Source organism: Glycine soja, chromosome 15 (genome assembly GCF_004193775.1).
Source record: "Glycine soja cultivar W05 chromosome 15, ASM419377v2, whole genome shotgun sequence".
In the NCBI taxonomy this organism is placed as follows: Eukaryota; Viridiplantae; Streptophyta; class Magnoliopsida; order Fabales; family Fabaceae; genus Glycine; species Glycine soja.
Window position 1 is genome coordinate 43,023,346 of NC_041016.1, and position 21,000 is coordinate 43,044,345.

The window sequence follows — 21,000 nt, forward strand, 5'->3', positions numbered from 1 at the left end:
CGACACTTGCAACAAGGGAATAAGGGGCATTAAGTAATTTGCCTAGTGATTATGTAAATAAGAAGTTATAAAATGGAATTTAAGAATTAAAAGGAGAAAGAGAGAAGAAGAGAGGGATTGCAGATTCTAATCTCTCATCAGTAATATTGTTTGCCGGCACCACTACTGTATCTCTCTGTATGTTTTCCGGTATCATTTGTGCCTTCATTTTTTATAAAATTAATATTGATTGATAAAAAAACTTAACCACCCACGAAGACATCCTCCAATAGTCCAATTGTAATATGAGTTTTAGTACATAAGAAGAAAAAACTTGTAATTACAAATCTATATCGTGACTTTCCTCATAAAATTGATCCATAAATGTGACGAAGGAAAGCTTAATGATACATAATTTGATCTTGATATTTTCTTCCTCCATCCTATTATAATTATTATTTTAATTTATTTTACACGAACAAAAAAAATAATAAATAAATTTTAAAAAATATTTTTATAAAATTAATCTTATCATCATTATTTAATTTCTTTTTTAGATTTTTTATACACTAATTATAAGTATAAAAATGTAACTAATGTTTCATGATAATTATTTTGAGATTTATTTTTTCTTTTCACAATTTTTTTTTGGATACTATATTATTAGTATAAATATCCAGTGACTTCATCAAAGATTAATTTTCATTGGAATATCATCCTACTCAATTTTTTTCATCCATAAAATTTAAATATGAGATCTTATTTAAAAAGATTGAATTCAGTACCCCTCTAACCAATGACTTGTTAATTCTTACACAACTATTAATATTATGGGATGAAGAAAATATTATTTTCTTATAAAAATCATACTATAAGAGAATTTCATTTTTTTATTTATTATTTTCTCCAAAAAACTTGAACTAAACTTTTAGTATTCATAGTATCTATTAATAATCTTTGTATAAGAAAAAAATTATTCCAAAATAATTATTATTTTAACTTTTAAATATAACATTAATTATTTTTTTATTTATATTTTTGAAATATTAATAATATAGGCTACAAATAATAAAATGAATTAATAATTATATGGTTAATTTTATAAAATTATTATTTTCTTTCATTTATTTATTAATTTTTCTTGATTTATGTAAAATAATTTAAGACGATAATTATAATCGGAAGGAAAAAGTATTATATAAAGAAAGAGAATTTAACTTTAACACTTATTACATTCTCTAAAAAGTTTAAATTAACTTTAATGGAGGAAGAGATTTAGATTTTGTCCAAAAAAAAAGATTCTGAATTACCCAAAAACTTAATACTAAGCCTATATATAAGTAATGTTACGGTACGAATGCTTCATCAAATTAAACTTCATAATATTAAAAATAAAGTTGCATACATATTGAAGATCATAACATGGGAGAGAAGAAAGTTTAGACACTTGTCATGTTTGTGATGGCGTATGGTTTGGCAGCAACAACATTGAGTGCCTCTCAAATCCCTCCAACTTGCAATGGAGATGAAGCATTACTCACCTTTTGTGGGTCTTATTTGGGGAATATCCTACCCAAACCAACTTCTAATTGTTGTAAATCAGCAACTTCTGCGTTTGACAAAGCCATGTTCGACTCCACCGGTCAAGGTATAAGAGATCTTTGTGATTGTCTCATGGTTGCTGGACCAGTTTTGAACTTTCAACAAACCAAACTTGAAAGCCTTCCCGATGCTTGCGGGATTAAGCTTTCCTTTTCTATATTCTTATGTGTATGAGGCAAAATTAATTAATGCCCCTCCTAGCCTAAACCAAAAAAAAATAATTGGTTTATGTATTTGGTTACGCGTACTAGCGGATGGTTATTGTTGAAGAGAAAGCATAAATAAATTCACAGTGTAAACCCTAGATATACTGAGTTTCAAAGTAGCTAGCATGTGTTCCTTCAAAAGATTCTCTTTCTTTTTCCTGGTCCCTCATTTCTTATTAATTTGTTGAGATTGTCAATTTATGATATATATATATATATATATATATATATATATATATATATATGTAATGGTTTTATAATTCTTGTGAATTTCCCGATTTGGCAAAATATAGTGAATTGGGCCAACTTATATAGTCAAAACATATATGAAATGAAAACATACATTTAATACCATAATTAGTTTTTGGTATGTACGTTATGATTTATTTTCTTCCTTTGTGTTTTGGCCTTGTTTAGTTTAGCCCTGCATGATTTAAGTTGCGAGGAGCGACTATATGCCTCAGTAGCTTTAATAAGTTGAGTAATTTACATTCCCTTGTCTTCTCCACTTATGGAATTTGATTTATCCGTCTCCAGTTCAATAATTTGTTAAGAGGCTGTTTAGAGAGGGGCTAAAAGTAATATTTAAAAATGGAGGATTACCAGGTGTAATAAGTCTAAATCTTAGGGGATCAATAATTTATTCTATTTTTTATTATTCAACACCAGTGAGTGGTTATTAAGTAAATAGTTGTTATTATTAATTTTAAGTGATCAATATAGTCATTGTGGTTTCATCAAAGATAATTTTAACTAATATACGTTCCAAATGATTTATTTTCTCTTTAATTAAAATTTAAACTATCCTTTTAAATAATTTAAGGCATGTTGTGTATTACCAAAAAAATTAGATCGGTTATATTTATAACCAATCTAAAAATTTCTTGAACAATGTACACCACATTGTATATTGAAAAAATTAAATTGTATTGCATATAAAAAAAACATTTTAGACATGTTTATAACTGACCTAATAAATTAACTTTTTAGATCAACCGTACCAATAAAGGATCCAAAAATTTATTTTTAGATTGATTCAGTAACTAAAAAAATTGATTAAAAAAGTTAATTTTTTAGATTGATTTTTGTCGGATTAAAAAAATTATGACTTTCTATATCATCCGGATATAAAATAGTAGTACAATCAATCTAAAAAAATTATTTTTAACCGATCGAAAAAATATTTTCCGTAAGTTGTTAAACATTCACCTGTACCTGAGTTCAAAATGATAAGAAATGCTTAAGATCTAATGTATTGGCAATCCTAATTCTATTAATTTTAATTAGACTACATTTTAATTTTAGTCTTTTTAATTTTTTTAATTCTTGATTTGATACCCTGATTTTTAATTAATTGTAACATATATTTGATCCCGTTTAGGATTATAATTAAATGAGAGAAAGAATAATAACTTTCGTTTATGTCTTGCACTATTGAGAATTAGCCCTTTCGGATATGTTAAGTGAGAGAAAAAAGTTTGATGGCAGTGAATCATCTATTTTAACATTCTCCCACTATTGAGAATTAAATCAGAGAAAAAGGAATAAAACGAAAATTTTTGGGCAAGGAAAGATTTTTTCGTGCATGTTAATGTCCAGAGGATTGAATTAACACGTAGTGAAGTGATGCAACATTTTTCCACCAAGAAGTGAATTACTCTTGAACTTAATTGATTTAAAATGAGACTCCCACAACATACGTTTACCTTTAAAATAATATTTTTGATAGCTCCGTGTTTAAAATTTGTGCTCACACCTAGATAGAAAAGTATAGTATGTTAAAAGTTCTATTTTTCGTGAAAGTCTTATTTTTTGTGAGAAAGATGGGGTATGTTGAAGTCGCACATCGAATAAAGATAGTATTGAGATAAACTTTATAAGTGAAGAAATTGTTTTTACCTTGTAAGTTATGTTGAAAGTCTCACATGACGGGTAGCCATCAGGAAAATGGGTCATGTTGAAGTCTCACATAAAATAAAGATAATGTCGAGATAAATTATACAACAGTAAAATATTATTTTTATTTTATGGATCGGACATCCTCCACATTTATAAAATAATACTTCTTTTTTATATACTAATCATATTATTGGTACTAGCAAAGAATATAATAATATTTCACTAAAATATTTATTTTGATTAAATTAAATTCTTTAATTCAATCATTAAATAAATCATTTTTTCTTACAAAGATTGAAATATTATTTTGTGTGACCCCACAGGTTTAATACTAATCATAATTAATTTACTAATCAAGATAGGTGTCTAGTAACAATCTTTAACGTCCGAATAACATGAAGTAACATATTTTACCTTCAAGAACAAATAGAAGAATAATGTAAAATTTTCTTCCATCATATACAACTCAGGTTAACTCTATAGTATAGTATTATTATCAAACTCCAATAAGCTAACACATTAATCAACGAATAACTTAAGAAACTCTAGGAGGTTTCAAGGATAATTAGGAAATGGTCATTGCCAAACTCTAATATCTTATTTAATTTAGTGTAATAAGCAAAAAGGATGACTGGAAAATGATAATTGTTTACTTCAAAACTAATTTAATTTGTTATAGTGGTTATTATTTATACTGATTAAATTATGTTTTATTATATCATGCACTATTTTATTGGAACTAAAAAAATAAAGACAATTCATATTCATTGGACAAGATGTTATCTCAAACTTAAAAATGAAACACCAACAGTTTAATAATTTTATAATTGTGAAGTTATGCTAAATTATCTTAGCTTATAGTTGATTTTATCTATTGATATTATTGTTTCCTTTAACTATTTATTTTAATTGATAGTAACTATTTAATAATAATATAAAAATTTGTATTGAAAAAACGACCTAAATTGGTCTATTTTTTAATCTATAGGTTTGGATAATATTAAATATTTAAAAAATTAAAAAATATCAATTTTTAAAAAAATTGATGTTGTGATGCTTAAACTAACATTGATTTTTAGAAGAAAAAAAAATTAATGTTATGGTACATAAATCAACCTCGATTTTTAGAAAAATTGATGTTGTGATACAATGACAACATCAATTTTCCTAAAAATTGATGTTAATTGATGTACAATAAAATCAATTTTTTTCTAAAAACTAATTGTTGCATGTATCACACCATCAATTAAAAGATTAATGTTGTCATGTGCACCGCAACATGGATTTTTGAGAAATTAATCCTCCATTTTCCATGAATCCTAAAGTGAATTGCACCTCGTAATTAATTCCTTTTTCCTCATGTACTTTACTAGTAGCCTAGGACATTGATGGTGTCGAGTTAGCCTTAGGAACCCATGTTTCAGATCGTTAACCCCTTTTGCTAGAGTAACAATAGAATATTATTAGCTAACCCTAGGGATCCCTCAGATCGAGTTAACATCTATCTATGTATATATTCTTTGTATATATCTAAAAGAACAATTTACAAAATTAAGCCAACTAAAAAATTGACATGTTTGATATTGGGTAATTTTTTTTGTCATTTTGCTGCATACGGCTAACTTACTAGTAATCTCTTAAAACACAAGAAAAACGATTAAATGCAAGAAGAAATAGAAAAAAAATTAAAAAAAACATAAATTCAGAAAATTGATCAGAATTTAAATGACAAAACTAAAATAAAATAGAAAGTTAAAGAAATAAAATTATATGTAAATCAAACAAAAATATATAAATAGTATAAACAAAAATTGTTTGATTTATTTATTTATGTATTTTTGATTGATTTTCACAAATTAAAATAAGTTATTTAGGAACTATTATGTTTATTTAAATAATAGAATAATTTTTTATAAATATTTAATATAAACTATTAAATTATGTATTAATTATAATGATTTAATAATTATATAGATAATTAATTAATTATTTGGTTCTTCCAAATTATTAAAAAGATTAAATGGAATAATGAGTAAAGAAGTCAACGAATACTATGAAACCCAATATTGAAATTTACGTTAATTAATTAATTATATTTCAATTGATGTGACTCTCCATATTGTCTATGTTCCTCTAATAGATAATTAATTAATTATATTTCAAATCACTACTTAGGAAGTAAGTTTGTTTGACTAAACTAATTAATTTCACATAATTGTCTTATTTGCGTATAATAATTAAATTACCTTCACTTTATCCTTAATTTGAGCCCGTGCAATTTGAAACAAATTACCTTCTTTATTATATACAATAGAATTATAATATAACTATAAATATTTAACGTAATATATTTTTATGAATTAAAAAACAAAAAAATAAATAAAAATGTATGATTTCAAAATCAAATTATTATAATTTAGAAACCAAATTAATGACAGATAAATTATTGTAATTTTATTAATTAAAATTACTTATCAAATAAATCATCACTAAATTTATATATAAGGATATACGGATCATTAATTTCATGATATTATATTGCTCGGGTAACCTAACAATCAACGATTTGAATTGAAATAAACTACCATAGATCCATAATCAATATTTTTCGAATTATTAAAAGATTTAATGGAATAATGAATAAGAAATGAAAAATATTTTTTAAGTGATAATTTATTTAATAAATATATTAATTTTATTCTATAACTTTATAGTTATTATAATGATTCAATAGCTAATTAATTCATTTATTAAATAAATTTATAATAATCAATTATTTGAATTAAAATATAACTAAACGTATACATTTATTTGATTATTATAATCAATATTGTCAATTATAACAATCGTTACATTTATTATAATTATATGATAAATTAACATTTCAATCAAATCAATTTATTTAGATAATGTTAGATGTGACTTTTTTATTTATTTCAAAGCAATTTAATTTATAGAACTTCGAAGAAAGTCATGTATACGTTTGCTTTAAAAAAATATTTTCGTCGGTTATTTTATTAGAAAAAATGTGTCCAAATTAGTAAATAAAAATTCATTTGGGGAGATCTAAATTCTTGCATTATGTAAAAAGAAATAAATATTTTTCCAATTTATAAATTTTTCATTATAAAAAATATAGGATTTAAGATATAATTAATGGTGATTTTTTTAATGAGGTTCTAATAGAAAAACAATTCAAATTATTGTATTTTAGTGAATTATATATATACTAAAATTTGAATAAGAATCATCGTCTAAAAAATTGAATATGAATAAATCAGTCATTATCTTAAAAAATATTAATAAATTAAGTTATTGATTATTTACTTTTAAATATATTATATATTTTACTGTTTATGATTGGAAAAATTGTAAAATTTTTTATTAATAATTAACATAAATAAATAAATTTCAATCCATTGGATTGCAAAAAAAAAAATCAATGTAAAAAAATAGAAAGTCAAATGAATCAAACAAGCAATAAATAAAGTCAAATAATTTAATTGATTTCTTATCACAAAATATGTGTTAAAATAACTATATATATAGATATATTAAGATTAAGATATTATAAATCATAGACTCATTATATATTAATGGTTTGGATTTTGTAATATTATTACATTTCATTTAATATTGTACATTTTAAATAATTATTTTTATCAATATAATAAAAAAGATATATTTAATATTTACCATATATGAAGAAAATTAAAAGATATTACAAAAGGATTTAGAATTATTCTAAAACTTAATACCAACTCGATCTACATAAGTAATGCTATGCTATGAGTGGTTACCATCACACCGAAAATTAAACATATATAAGGTGGGAGAGAAGAAAGTTTTGATTCTTATCGTGTTTGTTATGGCTTATATATGGTTTGGCAGCAACAACATTCACTGCCTCTTAATTAACTCCCTCCAACATGCAATGGAGATGAAGGATTACTCACCTTTTGTGGGCCTTATTGCGGGAATACCCGACCCAATCCAACTTCTGATTGTTGTAAGTCAGCAACTTCTGTATTTCAGAGAGCCATGGCTTATAAGAGATCTGTGTAATTGTCTGAGGGCTGCTGTACCATTTTTGAACTTTAAAGAAACAAAACTTATCAGCCTTCCTGATGCCTGTGGGATTAAACTTTCGTTTTCTATGCCCTTATGTGTATTGGGGCCTTAATGTCCCTCCTCCCATCCAAACAAAAATAAAAATAATTGCTTTATGTATTGGTTTATTAAGTTAGTGAAAGCATATTACCCTGGTTGACTAATGTTATTTTATTCAACATCGTTATTTAGAAATTAGATAGATTCTTTATTGTATCAATGTTTGTTTATCATTCTTGTCTAGACATATATATGTTAACTAAAAGCTTATAAACTAGCTTGTATATTATTATTATATTCGACAAAGTATTCCGGTTATCTTTCAATATTTTTTTTAGTTAAAAATGATTAATTAGATTAATTGATAACTTAATAGATAAATGTCAAGTGACATAAAATGATATATTTAATATTTCTAATATATTTAAATTTTATTTCTAATTATTAATCATCTTAAAAGTAGGATAATAATTTTTTAAATTTTGTATTATAAAATTTTACATAGGGTAAGTTAACAAAGAGGGGAACTTTTACTTTCCCTGATTCAATTCATAAAAAAATTATGCAAGGAACTAAATAAGATAATATAATTTTAGGAAAAACATTGAATAATTCAACAAATAATCCTAAAGGTATATGATTCAAAAAACTTTGAACCATTAGGAATGATGTAGTGATATCAATTGATGTGTCGATTATTGTGTGTCATATGCGCTGTAAGAATGTAAAATTATATATGAAAGTTTTTCTAGACAATGAACAAAAAGGATAAGAAGGTTTTTAAATTAAATAAAATGATAAATGAAATTTTAAATAAAATAATAAGAATAAATTGAAAAAAATTCTAATAATTTATAAGCTATCTTATTTTTTATATTATCAAAATAAACTTGTGTACCAAATATTATTTTGAGGAAATGAGCTTATAAGTTCCTCAAACATCTTACCAAACATAGGTTATAGTAATGAATGTCACTTCAAGGGTTTTAAGATAGATTTTTTTTTAATCTGTAAGCCAAAAGACAAGAATATATAAGAGGTTTATAATAATTTATACACTTTATTTCACCAATCGAGTTAGACTATCTGATCGAGACTATATTTGACAAAAATAACTGAAAAATTAACTAGAAACTAAAAGGTGATAGTTGAAAACTAAAAAATTAAATTATAAATGTTCAATAAAACTAGTTATTAAAATAGTTTAAAAATGTAAAAAAAATCATAATTTATTTAAAAGGATAATAAAAAAAATTTGATAAATATATTAAAGATAAAAGAAAAGTAAGTACAAAAAGTTAAAAGTTAGACGTTAGTAAAAACAAATAAATTTTCTTAATTAAATAGTAAAATAGGTTCTATAAATTTTTCTTTAAATTCAGTTTGACATATTTCTCTCAAATGATTTTTTTAATAATATTTTATTTTGAATTTCATATTTTTAAAATTGTTCAGTAACACATGAAAGAATTATAAATTAATTAAAATTGTCAATCTCATTGTTTTCTTCATTTTATACGAAACAATTTATTCTTTAGTCAATAAATTGTATAGTATATCCACGATTTTAATGGTTAATTTAATTATTAGATAAGTAATTTTATAATTAACTTATTATATATGTATATAAATATATTCTTATTTCCTTACTTTAAAATATGTTTTTATGAAAAATAATAACTAGAATAAAGAATTTTTTAAATTATTTGACTAAATTTAAATAATTGATGCAAATTTCTGGTCTCATTTATAATCAACAAGTTATATTAAGTTACAATATAACTTGTTGATTATAAATAGGACGAAAGGTAGAAATTGTAATAGATATTTAAGTTATCATATATTTGAATTAATATTTTTGGAACTAACATTTGACTAAATTGAAATTTAAATTAATAACTAAATTAATGTTTGACTAAAATTATATTTAAATTAATATCAGACTAAACTAGTATTTGAAACTAATTTATTTAAACATTTGAGTATTTGACTAAACTAGTATTATGTTAACATCCAAAGGAAATGGAAAAAATATTGTAAAAATAAATTTAAAATTATTCTAAGCATAATATTAGGTCTATATAAGTAATGCTATGCTACTGATGGTTGATCACAATTCACAACTTCAAAAATACTAAAACAAAGTAGCATTCATATTATTCAAGGTAATATGGGAGAGAAGAAAGTTTTGGCTCTTGTCATGCTTGTTATGGCTTATGGCTTATGGTCATACGTATGAGCCATTACTTTGCCAATTTGACTTATTTGGGTAATATATAGTCCCTACTACTCCAACTCCTCGTTGCTGCGGTGGAGCAAGAGTGGCAATTCAAAGAGCCAACTATTAAGAATTTTTGTAGTCGTTTGTTAGATGCTGGAACATATTTAGGGTTTCAAAAGCAGAATTTGGAATACTCCCAAGACTTTGTAATATTAAACCTTTCTTTGATGTTAGTAAATGTGTATACGGTAGGGGTGGATAAGCGGGCCAATTCGCTCAGCGTAAGATCCATCTGTGCAATTTTACATTGACAGCGGATCGGATCAGTTCGCCCCATACTTTTACACTGATTTAAAATATTGGTCTGTACCCAAATGGGCTGATCTGCAGGCCTATTTTTTCTTTAAAAAATGCAATTTTAGAATAAATATAGCACAACCAATTAAACTCAATTATATATATATATAGATTATGCAGGACAAACCTAAAATTCTATATAGCCATAAATTTTTTAAAAAAAATTGGTCCAGAGCCTACGTGAATCGTGGCTCCCGCGGTTTAGTCCATGGACCTAAACTCGTTTATTCACCCTTACTAATCCGTTGATAATGGTTACTTCCTTTTGAGCAGATAATTCATCAATAATATTTACTATATATTCTCGTTAATTTGCCAATAATGTTTACTTTATGTTCCAATGGATATTTTAGTTAAATTGATAATTATCAACTAGTTTACCAAACTTGAAAGCCTTTCCGATGCTTGCGGGATTAAGCTTTCCTTTTCTATATTCTTATGTGTATGAGGCAAAATTAATTAATGCCCCTCCTAGCCTAAACCAAAAAAAATAATTGGTTTATGTATTTGGTTACGCGTAATAGCGGAAGGTTATTGTTGAAGAGAAAGCATAAATAAATTCACAGTGTAAACCCTAGATATACTGAGTTCCAAAGTAGCTAGCATGTGTTCCTTCAAAAGATTCTCTTTCTTTTTCCTGGTCCCTCATTTCTTATTAATTTGTTGAGATTGTCAATTTATGATATATATATATATATATATTGGTTTTATAATTCTTGTGAATTTCTCGATTTGGCAAAATATAGTGAATTGGGCCAACTTATATAGTCAAAACATATATGAAATGAAAACATACATTTAATACCATAATTAGTTTTTGGTATGTTATGATTTATTTTCTTCCTTTGTGTTTTGGCCTTGTTTAGTTTAGCCCTGCATGATTTAAGTTGCGAGGAGCGACTATATGCCTCCTAGTAGCGCTTTTTTTTTTTTTTTTTTTTTCTGAATGCCTCAGTAGCTTTAATAAGTTGTGTAAGTTACATTCCCTTGTCTTCTCCACTATGGAATTTGATTTATCCTTCTCCAGTTCAATAATTTGTTAAGAGGCTGTTTTGAGAGGGGCTAAAAGTAATATTTAAAAATGGAGGATTACCAGGTGTAATAAGTCTAAATCTTAGGGGATCAATAATTTATTCTATTTTTTATTATTCAACACCAGTGAGTGGTTATTAAGTAAATAGTTGTTATTATTAATTTTAAGTGATCAATATAGTCATTTTGGTTTCATCAAAGATAATTTTAACTAATATACGTTCCAAATGATTTATTTTCTCTTTAATTAAAATTTAAACTATCCTTTTAAATAATTTAAGGCATGTTGTGTATTACCAAAAAAATTAGATCGGTTATATTTATAACCAATCTAAAAATTTCTTGAACAATGTACACCACATTGTATATTGAAAAAATTAAATTGTATTGCATATAAAAAAAACATTTTAGACATGTTTATAACTGACCTAATAAATTAACTTTTTAGATCAACCGTACCAATAAAGGATCCAAAAATTTATTTTTAGATTGATTCAGCAACTAAAAAAATTGATACAAAAAGTTAATTTTTTAGATTGATTTTTGTCGGATTTAAAAAATTATGACTTTCTATATCATCCGGATATAAAATAGTGGTACAATCAATCTAAAAAATTATTTTTAACCGATTGAAAAAATATTTTCCGTAAGTTGTTAAACATTCACTTGTACCTGAGTTCAAAATGATAAGAAATGCTTAAGATCTAATGTATTGGCAATCCTAATTCTATTAATTTTAATTAGACTACATTATAATTTTAGTCTTTTTAATTTTTTAAATTCTTGATTTGATACCCTGATTTTTAATTAATTGTAACATATATTTGATCCCGTTTAGGATTATAATTAAATGAGAGAAAGAATAATAACGTTCGTTTAGGTCTTGCACTATTGAGAATTAGCCCTTTCGGATAAGTTTGATGGCAGTGAATCATCTATTTTAACATTCCACTATTGAGAATTAAATCAGAGAAAAAGGAATAAAACGAAAATTTTTGGGCAAGGAAAGATTTTTTCGTGCATGTTAATGTCCAGAGGATTGAATTAACACGTAGTGAAGTGATGCAACATTTTTCCACCAAGAAGTGAATCTCCCACAACACACGTTTACCTTTAAAATAATATTTTTGATTGCTCCGTGTTTAAAATTTGTGCTCCCACCTAGATAAAAAAAGTATGTTAAAAGTCCTATTTTTTTGAGAAAAATGAGATATATTGAAGTCACATATCAAATAAAGATAGTATCAAGATAAACTATACAAGTGAGGAGCAATTTTTACCTTATAAGTTATGCTGAAAGTCTCACATGGCGGGTAGATATGAGAAAAATGGGTCATGATGAAGTCTCACATAGAATAAAGATAGTGTCGAGATAAACTATACAACAGTAAAATATTATTCTTATTTTATGGACAACTTCGACATTAATTTATAAAATAATACTTCTTTTTTATATTCTAACTAGTCGGTAACGCATGCATACGCACGGATCATGTTCGCCAATTGATTTTAGATGCAAGAATTAAAAGAAATGTATTGTAAAAAAAGGAAAAAGACTAACATTGATATTAAAGAATTTGATATTGAAAATTAATCCCCAACAATAGGAAGTTAGGCACCAAATAACAACACACATCGCATGCCACCAAATTGCCTTTCCCTCTTGACTCCTCCCCAAAACTCTATTAAGTGTTATATGAAAAAATGAGCAAGTTTGATGGAACACAGCTGTTGCATCCTTGCTCATGACACCTGAGGTTTCAACCCTTGACTGTATTTGCCACAAAAAAAACAAATATGAACCAAACATAGCAATCTATCAGAAAGTATATAAATGCATATCTATAAAGCTTACGACAATCAATAACTATTCTTAACAAATTAACAACTAACTAATACTTCTAACAAATTGACTACTCTTAACATTAACTTCCAAAAAATCACATGGTTTGGAGACTCGACTTTCTCATACACTATGTTCAAGAAAAGATTTTTTTTTGTTAACAGTTATAAAAATACCACTATATTTATTGTGTATCCAGTTTTATTTTCACAAATAATCATAAAAATATTATTTTCATTATTTTCTGTACAAAATTTTAAAACATGAAATAAAATGGAAACATTATATATTTTTTAAAATTACTAATAAAAATAAAACAGAAAATATGATTACATACTAAAAAGTATATAGCATCTTGAAATGTCTTACCATTCAAAAGATCACTACTACAAAAAGCAGTTTTAACATCGGCTTATTAACATCGGTTTTGTACAAAACTGATGTTAAGTTAAAAACCGATGTTAATGCATACACGTTAACATCGGTTTTTCGAAAACCGATGTTAACGTATAATATGTTAACATCGGTTTTATAAAAACCGATGTTAACTAATGATGTTAACATCGGTTTTTGAAATAGAGGTCGTAGAATATGTAGGGATTTCTTTCTTTTTTGAAATAAGTATTATTAAATAGAAATTTATTTAATTTATTTAATATGATTATTTTAATATTAAGGATAAAATATTTATTTACTAATAAAAGGTAAGAAAAATGTGAAAAAGAAAGAAATAAATCATGGATAAACTCACGACTTCAAATTGGAATTAAACAAAAAAAAAATGAGGTTGCAAGGGGTTTCATGACTTTGGTGAGGACAATTTTTTTTAAGAAAAGGAAAATTAAGAACATTCTAATTTAATTTTTACAACATAGATTTTACTGTGCAAATGTGGTTTACCAATTGTTTAGATTAATAAAGAGAAAAAATTAAAAGGAATGAAAGAAAACAAATAAAAATTAAAGATAAATATAGTCAAAAAAAGTGTTGTTTAGGCAAATAGAAAAAAAAAGAAAAATAAGTGGAAATATTAATATTACTTGTTTGAATGAACGTAAAAGAAAGCAAAAATAAATAAATAATTATATTAAATTATTTTATATTAATTAAAAAATACGCAAATATATTTCTAAAACAATTTTTAAAAAATTTACTTTATAAAAAATCATTTAGTTTTTTACGTATTATCTCTCATGCCCCAGTCACTAATATTAAATTATGAGTAGAGACGTAGAGTAACAAAAATATTTAATTATGCCTCATTTTGTAATTCCTTATAAATTATGTTTATTTTATTTTTTTTATAATGCTTTAGAAATGATTTTTTCACTGTCCAAAGTATTATTAAAGAGTTTTGAAGACAAAAAAATAAAATAAATATAATTTATAAAGACTAAAAATAAAAAAATAATTTTATAAGGACAAAAAGTAAAATAAAATGTTAAATTTTATAACTAAAAATATATTTAAACTTTTTCTTAATATTATATTAAAAAAGCTAAAGTGATATTTATTGTAAAAATTAATAAAAAAAATCAATTAATGTTATATGAAAAGTTAACAAGATATTTATTTTGAAATATTTTTGGCCGCCTCCACAGTCACACACTGCTACCTAATAGCATCACACTCACTTTTAATTTCAACTTTCATATTTTTCTAAATTTTATCATTTAATTTTTCTTTTCACCAATTTTATTACCTAACTTTTAACCTTAACAAATTTTATCATTTATGAATGTACAAAATGACTATTTAGCAGCTGCAAAAAATATTCTCCACGTTCCAATTATTTTTGGTATTAAAATTAAAGACAACTTTTTTTTTTAAAAAAAAAAAAGAAAAAAAAATCACTTGCTGATTAACGTAACTATACCTCTCCATGAAATCGTCCACATTCGTCCATTTCTATTGACTTGGAAGAAATGATGTCACTATCGTCTTTAAAACTAAATAAAATAAGTCGCGTACTTATAATATAAAATAGTAGAAAGTGATTTTACATTTTCAATTAATCACAATCACCGTATAATCGTATATAACAAGCTTTTCACTTTTACCGTAAATATTTAAAAATTATACCTACTACGATTTATAGTTGGTTAATAAATTTATATTTTTAACGTATAATCATTAAACTTTACAAATAATCTGATTGAAAATTTAGGATTAATTATGTGTATTTATTTAATTTTAAAGTAAATACTTTATTAAATAATTTTATGTCACTTTCTTTTCATTTTCTCTAATTTATTAAACATCATAACAATTATCTCACTCTTCCAAATATTTATACATTTTAATGCTTTTTTTAAACTTTTTTTTATTTACTTTTAGTGACTAAATAATTTTTTTAGTAGTCTTTATTCTCATACTTTTTCATGTTAGCAGTTGGTAAGTATTAACATAATAATGTTGATTGCCATCCAATGATATATCACATTATTAAGTGTTGATTTGTGTGTGGAAAGAAGCGTAAGAATTTATAGTGCAAACAAAGTTGCTGGAGGGCATAATAGTGACAGAAGCTTAAGAACTCACTCACTCACTCTTCCTCGTCGTCGCTCACTCACTCTCCCTCGCTCGCCGCTCACTCACTCTCCCTCGCTCGCTCCAGGTACTATAATGCCTCTTTCTCTTCCTTCCATCACATACTTCCAGCAAATTAACTCTTCTCCATGGGCTAGGGTTTAGTTTCATTTTGTTATTGTAAACTTTTAGGTTAATAACTCTATTTGCATCGAGAAGTTCTCTGATTTTCCACAACTTGAAAGAATTTTTTAGGCCTCTTTTACTTGCAACCGTGATCTCATTGCTGCTGCAGTTTCAGCCGCGATCTCAATCTCGGGAGTGTCACTGGTAATCATCTTAACACTTCTCTTTGTCTTCATATTTTCTGGTGGAGCCCAACAATGGTGATCATCTTCCGGGTCCCCAACCTAATATTATTACAATGTTATGTTTTATTTCTAAGATAAAAGAAATGAAGCATGTTAATTATTATAAACAAGCTGGCGAAATTATTTGCTAGTAAAATTAAGAATGGCACTGCGTACCTCCACATATAATCTTTTGTGTCGAGAACTAGCTTTGAGAAAATAATCGGTACCCCAACAAATGGCATCTTGAATATTATCTAACTCATTTGCAGCTTTAAATTCTGACTTGTAAAAAATGGCTCCCCATGCTAACGTAGTAACGGTGAAAGCCATGGGGAGCCCATATTTCACGTTGTCCCCTGCATCATAGTATCCCCCAGCAAGGTCCACCTATATATAAATTATTCTATCATTCTCTTTGCAAGTTAATTTGTGTATATATGTGTTTTTAAGAGATAGAAAGATATGTACATTAGCGAGTTTGCCATCATCGAGTGCTGAGTCTCCTCTCCAAGGCTATTATTTGAAGGGAGCTTCCCTGAACGTTGTGCCTCTAGGAAGATAAGGAACTTGGTCAGAGCCTCCTTGTAATTAAAATCACCCTTAACAAGCATTGTATTTCCTTCAAACAATGTAAGCCATACTACAATGATGGCCCAACAAACTTGTTTAGTACCCATGAAATGATGCGAATATATAATTTAAATTTACACACTGCAAGTTGGGGGAAAGAGATGGAGAGAGAGGTGTTTGTAAGAGGTGGCTTAGGATGAGAGTTTTTATAAAGCAAAATATGCAAAAAACTGGTTAAACTGATGGTTGGAAAGTTGTTTTAATTTGCTTCCAAAAGGAACCAAGAAGCATGAACAATTGCTTTTTGATTTGGGTGTTTCGTTTTTTTTTTTTAATGAGATAGTTGGTTTTTAGAGGATAAAGGAAACTAGGGGATGGTTGCAAGTAAAAGAGGCCTAAAAGCCTTTGTTTTTTTTAGTAGATAGAAGACTTTTAGATAGTTGAAAGAATTTTTTAACTAATTAAAAGGTTGTATGATTCCATAAAAGAAAAAAAATACTAAAAATTTCTAATTGAAAAACTGGTGATATGTTATAATGTGAAGAAAAATGTTTATATGATTTTTCTAATCACACGCTCCAGTACCTTCAATAAAAATATAAGGTGATTTTATATGATTGAAAAATGTTTATTAAAATTATTAAAACTAATAAAACAAGATATATTTTAAGTTTCTTTCATAGTTTAATAAAGTTTACTTAACATAGAAAAGCATGGAGAATGTATGAAAAGTGATATGAATAGTAGGTGGCTTGTAGTCTTGTTTGTGTCTCTTCCTCAGATACAATTACACCTTGCACGTTATATAATGGAGTAGTCTCCGTACTTCATCTCCATCAAATCCTTTTTCTACACGGGAAAACAATTGGTGTTAATGTAGAAGATGATGATTCATACATGGACACTTATGTTAGTCCTTTGTCTACACAAATGACTTCTAACAGCGTCGGAGAAGAAGAAGCTGACGACGTTCATGCTAATCGTAATGATCATGATGAAGGAGAATTAATTAACATCGTCTAATGTAATTTTCTCATATAATATTTCATTTCGGTACATTCATTTACATAACTCATACAATGTTTTTTTATAATATTAACTAACTCAACTTTTTCTCTTTAAAGGACCATGGCTACTCCACCTGCCTCGCCTCCTCCTCCTCTTCCTCCTCCTCCTACAGACGCATCAGCGTCTCCATCTACGTTGAAGCGGACACGCAAGGCGACACGGCTACGATCATTGGCCACTAGACCACCTGGGGCAGAAAGACCTGTGGTCAACATCGATCCAACTACCGGCAAGGCCGAAGGTCCACACAAGAAGAAATTAAGAACATATTTGGGGATTGTCGCTCGTGATAAGGTCGACGTGACATATGACATCTGGAAGGAAGTCCCTACTGCTTAGAAGGATTTGATATGGGAGGATATTCAGGTATTTGAGTTTTCTTTGTTGATTTTCTTTAATAGTCTAAATTTGTTATTTACTTACAATAAACCTAATTTATTGTTTGTTAGGCGGAATTTGAAATCCCTGAAGCTTCTGACAGTAGGACAAAGAAGAAAATTCTTCAGATTGTCAGCGAGCGCTGGAGGCAGTTTAAATCTAACATGACTAGGAAATGGACACTTGCAGTCGACAAGGACGGTGCGGATGACATTGTCTGTGAAAAATATGGCATTAGCAAGGATAAATGGACTCAGTTTTGTCAGACCCGCAGAGACCCCTCATGGGAGGTATGTACTTTGTCATTTTAGTTGTTTTCCACAACAAAATCACTTCTTATAATTTATTGTAATAATCATTTTCATTAATGTTCAACTTTTGCATGATGTGCGGAAAAAGGCACAGGCCTCCCAGAAGCAAAACACTGCCCCCCACGTATTGTCTCGTGGGGGTTATAAATATTTAGAAGAAAAGCTCATGGCTGAGAAGACAAAGAAAAGATTGGAAGAAGCTGCCCAGTCTGGAAGCACTGAGGGCATCATTGACCCTTCATCTCCCATCAGACGCCACGTGAAATGGAAGATGGCCCGCACGAACAAAACTGGACAGATGACGTCTAAGGCAGCAAAGGAAATAGCTGATAGGATTGTAAGTCATTTTTAATTAATAATTGTAATTATCTTTGTGTATTTTCTGAATTCCTTGGACAAATATGTGTTCGGTACAGGATTCTTTGGACGAGCAAGCGTCACAGGGATCGTTCGTCCCCCATGGACGTCAGGATATCCTGACTATTGCCATTGGGCGATCAGAACACCCTGACCGTGTTCGTGCTGTTGGAGTCGGTGTCACCATAAAACAATACTTTGGATCGGCTTCACGAACGTCTCGCAGTTCTTCCTCCATGCCTCCTGAAGACCTAGAACAGCTAACCCAACAAATCAGAGACCAACTGGAGGAGTCAATCACAGAAAAAGTGACTCGAAAGATGATGGAATCCTTCAGCCAGATGCAGTCCCAGTTTCAGTCTCAGATGCAACACAGGGACTTGCACTACCTCTAGAGCCAGAGGTTAGTCCCTCAGGTCCTCGTGTCAGCACAAAGGAGAGTTGCGTTGCACCCTCAGGAAACGATCCAGGGAAGGGTGACTTAGACAAATGCGGGCTATATATTGAAGAAAATTCTTCCCGCCTGGTTGCCCTAGGAAGACTTTATGTGGGATCCACAACAGTTCACAACATCCCTTTGTTGTATTGTCAAGTCAAGGTTGGTGTTGAGGAGATTAAAGATGCAGAGGCTCTCGTTCCTGTATCCACTGACGAGGTTACCTTAATGGGGCAGACACTTAACACCTTCCTTGCTTGACCAACACATCTTGTGAAGTGTTTATGAGAACATGTATTTTACTCTGATTATATGTTTATTTTTTTCAATTAATTTGTTCACTATAATCAAAACTTGTTAATTAACTATGTTTTATCAACAGGCAGCTGTGTCTCCAGCAAAACCTCCAGAAAGCCCAGATGAAGAGGTCGATGATCCCCTGTACCTGATGACATTGACCATCCCACAACTGTTTTTGAAGCCGCTCCAGGTTATGTGGGATGCTACAATATTCGGAGTGTTTAATCAAAACTTCTCATTGTATATAAAGCATGAATATCTCTCTGAAATTGTACACGGTGGTTAATGTCTCAGCATATCTGTTATACAGTTGTGGATTCTGTAAGTCATTTTAGATTACTATTAATTACCAAAGTAATTGTTTTAAATTCATACATAATTAACTTTGACTTAACAACACAACCATCTGACTAAGACAAGTGTGCGAGCGGGGAATTCTGATGTGTATGGATTCCTCGAGCCACAGTCCATTCAGAGATCTGGGCAATCACAATTTGAATCTGAAAGTTACATCAAGAGTTGGATACAGAGTTCAAAACGAGATGTTTACCTTGGAGCTTACCTGAATGGGTAAGTCAAACACAATAATTGAATTTAAATAATCTATACTACTACAATAACTTATATTCGTCTCTACTGCAGCGGACACTGGCAAATGGTCGTCATTCTGCCTAAGGAAAACCTAGTTGTCTGGTTTTGTTCTTTACATAACAGGCCAGACAACTACCTTAAGGGAATAATTAACAGGTCAGTATTGTTTTCAATACATTTTCATTGGCATAACTCAACAACATCAATATTTTAATGTTCCTCATATTCAACACTAGTGCTTTGAAAGGACTTGATGATACTCCACAACCGAAATCCAAGGCTGCTGCTAGGTGGATTGTTGTTAAGGTACGTGATTTAAATAAAAGTTCTACTTATATATATTTTATGTGTGTGTACACTAATTGTAGTTAACGTTTAATTAATATCCAAATTTCATTATGTATTTAGTGTAATAGACAAAAAGGAATCACTGAATGTGGCTAATACGTGATGCATTGGATGTCCACGATAATTTTAGGATCTTTCAGGAATAATTGGGAGACGGTAATTGTTTATTACAAACAAATTTGGTTTATTTATAATTGTTATTACATTATTAATTTATTTTTTTATTTGATCATGCAGTATTTTAATGAAGTTAGACCATTGGAAGCAGAGAGATTCAAGACACTTCGCATACAGTGGGCACAATATTATCTAAAATTTAGAAATCAAACATAGGATGTTAGGCAATTATGTAACTTTAGGTTAATTAATTAGTTTACGTACTTTGGATTACATTTTTTACAATTGTTGTTTCATCTTAACATTGAACAACCTTTGTTGATAGCTAGTTTTTTGCTAAAATCTATTTGAAAACAGAATGCAAATGATATATGTTGTATGATGTGTGGTCTG